The sequence below is a fragment of the Octopus sinensis genome, linkage group LG7 (genome assembly GCF_006345805.1).
Source record: "Octopus sinensis linkage group LG7, ASM634580v1, whole genome shotgun sequence".
Classification (NCBI taxonomy): domain Eukaryota; kingdom Metazoa; phylum Mollusca; class Cephalopoda; order Octopoda; family Octopodidae; genus Octopus; species Octopus sinensis.
Window position 1 is genome coordinate 92,900,974 of NC_043003.1, and position 7,655 is coordinate 92,908,628.

At 35.3% G+C, this 7,655-nt stretch overlaps 1 protein-coding gene across 1 annotated transcript in view; it reads right to left on the reverse strand.

The window, feature by feature from the left end:
- The window catches only part of LOC115214207, a 34,627-nt gene extending 27,198 nt beyond the window's left edge, over positions 1-7,429 (reverse strand). The window contains exon 1 of the transcript XR_003881886.2: positions 7,277-7,429. The gene's annotated coding sequence lies outside the window, so the exon portion shown is untranslated. The remainder of the gene's footprint in view (positions 1-7,276) is intronic.
- Between the last annotated feature and the right edge of the window lie 226 nt (positions 7,430-7,655).

The following is a 7,655-nucleotide window of genomic DNA, read 5'->3' on the forward strand; positions in this document are numbered from 1 at the left end:
GAGAGTTACTTCCCTTATATAATAGCGAAAATGCATTAAAATGGAAAAAAAACGATGGTAATTTTTTTTTAAATCGTAGACTCATCGTAGACGCGTGCTAATACCCAGAAGGGATCGATATGAATCACGACTATAAGATACCCGGTTTTAGTTAAACTGCACCGCAAAATGTGGGAGTAGTTAGGAATCTAAATCGTAGGAGACAGACACATAACTTCACTTTTATATATAAAGATATATATATATATATATATATATATATATATATATATATATATATATATATATACATATATATATACATATATATATATATATACATATATATATATATATATATATATATATATATATATATATATATATACATGCACATACACACACACGCACACACACACTCACATACACACACTTATTTGTGTGTATCTATATACCTGTATGCATACAAATACATACATACATACATACATACATACATACATACATACATACTTGTGAATGTACAACAAAAATCCAGGAAAAAGAGAACATATATGGTAAATTAATATATGAAACTCACAGCTCTTGTACCCAGACTATAAATTCTCAGTTGTACGTATTATCAACACTGTATAAGGCTATGAACCCAGCAATTTACGTAAAAACCTAGAAATTCTTGGTTTTTCGAAGAAAGAACAAAAGAAACTGACGCGAATTCTCCAAATCCAATCTATTAGAGCTATAATGAAGATTTTTAAGACGTTCTAAAGATTCTCCATCTAAGATTCCTAAGATGAATAGATGCACTTACTTGGGTGTGTGTATTGATGGCTCAACCAATACACCAACTCAACCACGTATTTACAAAAATTCTTAACTCAAAAAGTCTTATATTTTTGTTAGTGACCGTCTTGGACGCTCTTAAGAACTTCAAGAAAACTCAAAGTAAAAACAAACAAGCATACATATGCACACAATGTCGTACCTAGAGTTTATGCTACCAAGGGCATCTTTGATGTGGATCCTCCTCTCCCCCTCCCCCACGTGCACTCAAAGGAATTATAATACGCATTAAATATTCTTAAGACAAAATGTGAAAATGGTGTATGGAAAAATAAATTCGAGGACAATTAGGACATTATGTTTACCTCCGCAAAATTAAAAAAAAAACACTACAAAATTTTACAAAAGTATTGTTTTCTGTCCACAAAATCTCCGATGACACAATTTCAGTCTCGTACGTCTCCCTCAGTTGTCATTCTTCAGACAGAATAGCATGAATTTTTAACTGAAGAGTGCTGCTAATAAATGTTTGATAATTCTTTATAAGCGTTGGCACAGAAAAGACCTCCACCCTCATCCCCACTGCTAGTAGAATGCTGGTTTAAATCTTTATTTAAATAGCTACAGATAAAGCACCCATTGATCATATGAGAACAATTGTGGAGAAAATCTGCTGAAGTTTTACAATATTTGAAATCGATTCTCATGATTATACTTTCGAATAAACTGTCGAAGTTCAGTTCAAAGAAGCCTTTCTTCTATGTCTCTGTTTTGTCTTGAATAGCAGTAACGAGCAATAAACACCACTGAAGTCTTTCCCACTCAACGAGAAGCGTTGTTTTATCAACATAAATAATATATAAACATATGCAAGTATACATACATATATGTACATACCTACATCTATATGTATATAGACATGCATATATGGGTACAGGACACCAAAAAAACGTTGATCACAATGAGAAACGAAAACATAAAAACAAAAACATGGAAACGAACATTTTTTCAAACAACGTAAAACAGAGTACAAGACATACAACACAAAGAATATTCCCCTTCTTCAGTTGTCCCTGTTTCGTCTACTCTGCGTTCGAAGGTAAGGACAAGATGCGACTCCGTTGAAACAGTCCTTCCCGCAAAGCAAATTAAATAAAATTTGGGATTTTTTGCGGAGGGGTAAAAGTGGTAACAAGAACAGGACAGTAAAAATAAAACAAGACAGTAAAAACAATACAAATAAAAACAGTCTGGTGGAATTCTTTTATCGCATTGATGTTGCCCGTGTTGCAGGTGGTGGCCACATTGAACACTAATAAGACAGAACATATAAAAGTTGATTGTGAGTAAATACTTCTGACTTAGCTGGAGTTTTCTATTGCTTTTCCTAATTAAAATATTGCATAATGAAATCAGTTCATTTTTTTTAATAACCCTGCATGTGTGAGTAATATATATATATAATATATATATATATATATATATATATATATATATATATAATGACTTTCCCCAGATACAATTATATATATATATATATATATAATTGTGTCTGGGGAAAGTCATTCTGTTTTAATGCCTTATTAATTTACACACTCACTGGTTCGATTTCCACTCTTTTATTTATTTATTTCTGAAATTTTTTTTACTTCTTACAGTATGTATATGTGTGTATGTATGTATGTATGTATGTACGCGTGTGTGTGTGCATGTGTATGTGTGTGTGTGTATGTGTGTGTGTGTGTGTATGTCTGTGAACACATGGTGCAAGGCCAACAAATATCAAGGGGTGATGTTTATAGAGGTCACAGCCCATAGAGAACTAGCCCGAAGATTTAGGAAAGCTCTGAAGGAGTCCAAACTCAACACTAACATTGTTGAAAAGCCAGAGGGCTCCATCAGTTCACAATTATGTAGAATGTATCCCTTTGAGAATACCATATGCACCAATGAGAACTGCATGGTATGTATGATTAACCCTGGCATTAACTGTTGAACTAGAAATGTAGTCTACAGCATAAGGTGCGTAGAGGCTGCTTGTAAAGACAAGAACATGAAATACATTGGTAAGACACCTAGAAGCATTGTGACGAGACTAAATGAAAAATTTGAGACAATATGATGACAAAAACAGTCCTCCATACTCTACCAAAATGCTAAAGGCCAGCATGGAGGCACACTGGGTCGACTTGACATCCGCATTTTATTCAAGCACCCGAAGGACCCAACACTCAGACCAATACAGGCGTACGTCCTCATAAATGAAACATCCCCCGTACGAAATAGGAGATATACGTAGAAGGTAGTGATACCCCAATACTTACAGTTTATACATACACAGGTAGATTTGCTAGTTGGCCGTTATGCAGACGTGTATATATATATATATATATACACTCTCTCTCTCTCACACACACACACACACACATATATATATACATTTATATATATATATATATATATACACACACACACACACACACACACACATACACACATATATATATATGTATGTATATATGTAGCACTTCGTACTCGTCTGACTCTTTCTCTAAAGCAGGCGGGGGTCACCCAAAGTACGGCCCGCGAGGTCAGTTCATCCGGTCCACCGCCGCACAGTGCATTTTATTAAGTACCTGCAATGAGAGTTCATTCACCTCTGGTATGGCATCAGTTCTTAGAACAACTTATGTCTGTGAGCAAACATTTTCAAAAATGAAGCACGTGAAGTCCGCACATCGAACGAGGTTAACTGATGAGGTTGAATTTCAAAGCAAATATTGATTATATCTTAAAAGTTAAACACCAGTTTTAGAAATCTCACTAACTCTTTTTGGCTCCTTAGTTTGTGAGATTCAGATTTGTGCGCACTGGCTGAGATATCACTATCTTATTGCTAACATCACCTTCTTTCATAACTTGTTGGTAAATAAATATACTGGTCGTCTTTATTTTTTGTGTATTCACTGTATTGTATTCAACAAAATGGTTATGCAGCCCCCGTTCGTCATTCTCTCAGTTATCTGGCTCGCCATGGAAAAGTTTGGTGACCCCTACTCTAAAGGATAAGTATACTGGATCTAACAACTGGTTATTAGTTTCGCAAAGCCTAAGCGAAATCGCAATATACATATTAATAGTTGTCACATTTTTTCGTCACTCGAAACTGCGATCTGGCCACTGACAAATTTGTACCGCGTCTCAAATTTGTCAGTGATTGAGTCGCAAGTTCAAGCGATGAAAATTTTGACGCCATATTAGAGACGATTAGTAGTAGTGTTATACATTATTTGTGAGTACAAAGGTAGATCTATTATGTCTAAATTTGCGCACCCAGTCGTTATGCGGCAACAGTGCGTGGCTTTTTTGACAAAGAATTGCTCCATAGGTCGAGAACGAGAGCTAGTTGAACGGCCACTACGATCATCAGACATATTTTAGAGTGTTATAACAATGTATTTCCGAGAAAATCATGCTCTCAAGCCAACATTCAACTGAAAAGAGAAGCGTGTCAAGAAGCAATAATAATAAAGAAATGTATGTCAAATATTTTTGAGAATAGAAACTAGATGAAAGAGATATATAAATAATAATCAGCGGAAATCTGCGATTTGAAAGTTTCCACTTAAACGGAATTTGACGATACAAACGCTTTTATATTCTTTATTTGATTGTCTTAACCTATGGAATCGCCACTGTTTCTTAATTATAGGTGTGGCTGTGTGCGTTTGTTACTTCGCCACCGCTTGACAACCGGTGTTGGCGTGTTTACATTCCTGTAACTTAACGGTTCGGCAAAAAAGACCGTTAGAATGAGTACCAGACTTATATATATATATATATACTAGCAGTATCGCCCGGCGTTGCTCGGGTTTGTAAGGGAAATAACTATATAAGCATTTTTAGTGAGTTATAGCAAAAAATAGCAAAAAAATGCATTAAAAATGGAATAAAAAATGATGGTAATTTTGTTGTCTTCAAGCCATGAAGTCGTTGTTCTAAAAGAACGCTGGTCTCCTTGACAATGCTTTACGACGTTGATTTCCTTACACTCCCTTCCCCACAGCTTCACGAGGGAGGGAAGAAGGGGGAGAAGCAACACAGGTGCAGGTGTGACCATGGACGCCAACTCCGCCGCCATCGACACACGAAAAAATATGTGTTAAAATGGAAAAAAATGATGTTAAATTATTTTTAAAATCGTAGACTCATCGTAGACGCGCGCTAATAGCCAGACGGGCTCGATATGAATCACGACTATAAGATACCCGAATTTGGTTAAACTGCACCGCAAAATGTGGGAGGAGTTAGGAATCTAAATCGTAGGAGACAGAAACTCACACAACTACAGTTTTATATATATAGATAATCAGCAGAAATCTGCGCTTTGAAAGTTTCCACTTAAACGAAATTTGATTGTCTTAATCTATGTAATCGCCACTGTTTCTTAATTATAGGTGTGGCTGTGTGCGTTTGTTACTCCGCCACCGCTTGACAACCGGTGTTGGCATGTTTACATTCCTGTAACTTAACGGTTCGGCAAAAAAGACCGTTAGAATGAGTACCAGACTTATATATATATATATATATATATATATATATATATATATATATATATATATATATATATATATATATATATATATAAATATAAATACTGGCGTCGATTTATGCGGCTAAAAATTCTTCAAGGCGGTGTTCCAGCATGGACGCAGTGTAATGGTTGGAATAAAAGACGAAAGTTGATAAATCTTTTGTTCATAATAACTTGCTAATTATTTCATGAGTTATGTTCCGTAAATAAACAAATAAAAAGAACTCTTTCAGAATATTTTTCAGGAGCATAAGCGACATTATGCCTTCCTATACAGCATCTGGATCTTGTTAAATTTTCTTAAACCACTAAAGTGTTTATAATTTTCGCCAGATTATTCTCAATATTTCGACACTTTAACGTCTTTATAATTAATTTTTTGAAAAATGGATGCAATTTTCCTTATCAGCATGCAGAATTATTATTATTTTTTAAAAAAATTACCTGATGAAAATTTTAATTACTTCAAATGGTAGGAAGAAATTTAAGATTCCCGCATCTTTTTAATTTACATTTTTTCTTTTACGTAGATTTGATCTTAGATTCATCGAATCATCATTCTGCGCATAGAAAACGGGTCATGTATCCTTCTACGCATACATACGAACATGCATACATCCTTTTATACATACATATGCGTAAATATCCCTCTACACATGCATATTATTCTTTCTTTATAAAATATACAAATATATATATATATATATATAGGTAGATAGATACATATACATAATACATACATACACGTATACACACACACACACACACACACACACACACACACATATATATATATATGTGTGGAGGCGCGTGTCTCAGTGGTTAGGGTATCAGCACCATGATCATAAGATTGTAGTTTCGATTCCTGGACCGGGCGACGCGTTGTGTTCTTGAGCAAAACACTTCATTTCACGTTGCTCCAGTCCACTCAGCTGGCAAAAATGAGTAACGCTGCGATGGACTGGCGTCCCGTCCAGCTGAGGAACACATACGCCATAGAAACCGGGAAACCGGGCCCATGAGCCTAGCTTTTACGGTATACAAAGAAAAGGAAAGGGCGCATTTATTATTATTATTATTATTATTATTATTATTATTATTATTATTATTATTATTATTATTATTATATATATATACTCTTTTACTCTTTTACTTGTTTCAGTCATTTGACTGCGGCCATGCTGGAGCACCGCCTTTAATCGAGCAACTCGACCCCGGACTTATTCTTTTTTTTGTAAGCCCAGTACTTATTCTATCGGTCTCTTTTGCCGAACCACTAAGTAACGAGGACATAAACACGCCAGCATCGGTTGTCAAGCAATGCTAGGGGGACAAACACAGATACACAAACACACACACGCATATATATATATATATACATATATACGACGGGCTTCTTTCAGTTTCCGTCTACCAAATCTACATATATATATATTATATATATATACTCTTTTACTCTTTTACTTGTTTCAGTCATTTGACTGCGGCCATGCTGGAGCACCGCCTTAATCGAGCAACTCGACCCCGGACTTATTCTTTTTTTTGTAAGCCCAGTACTTATTCTATCGGTCTCTTTTGCCGAACCACTAAGTAACGAGGACATAAACACGCCAGCATCGGTTGTCAAGCAATGCTAGGGGGACAAACACAGATACACAAACACACACACGCATATATATATATATATATACATATATACGACGGGCTTCTTTCAGTTTCCGTCTACCAAATCTACATATATATATATATATATATATATATATATACACACATATATATATATACATATACATACATACAAACATGTATGTATGCATACGCACACGCATAATACATGCGTACATACATTGTACATGCAAACGCATTCTGACATGCAACAGGCTGTTGTAATGGTTGACTCAAAGACAAAAGAAACATTACCTTTTTCAAGCTGTCCAATGTTAAGAATGACCGAACGGCTGATTGTATGCTGTCAGAAAATGGCTCTTCCAAGTGTACACGTAAAAATACCAGAAGCAACTACTTTCGCATATGAACATTCTGCATTTACATTGGTTCTCAAATTACACAAATTAGCACACACGCGCACACACATCATCATCATCCCTATTACCACCACCACCACCACCACCACCATCGCGCACAAACACGCTCATACACATACACGCACACACACAGACGCACAAACACACGCTCACACACACATATATATGCATAGAGAAACTTTGTTTCTTTGTCCTCTTCTTTTATAAAATGATTAAACAGCCAAGTTCTACGCATGTTTTAATTCGTCACTCCT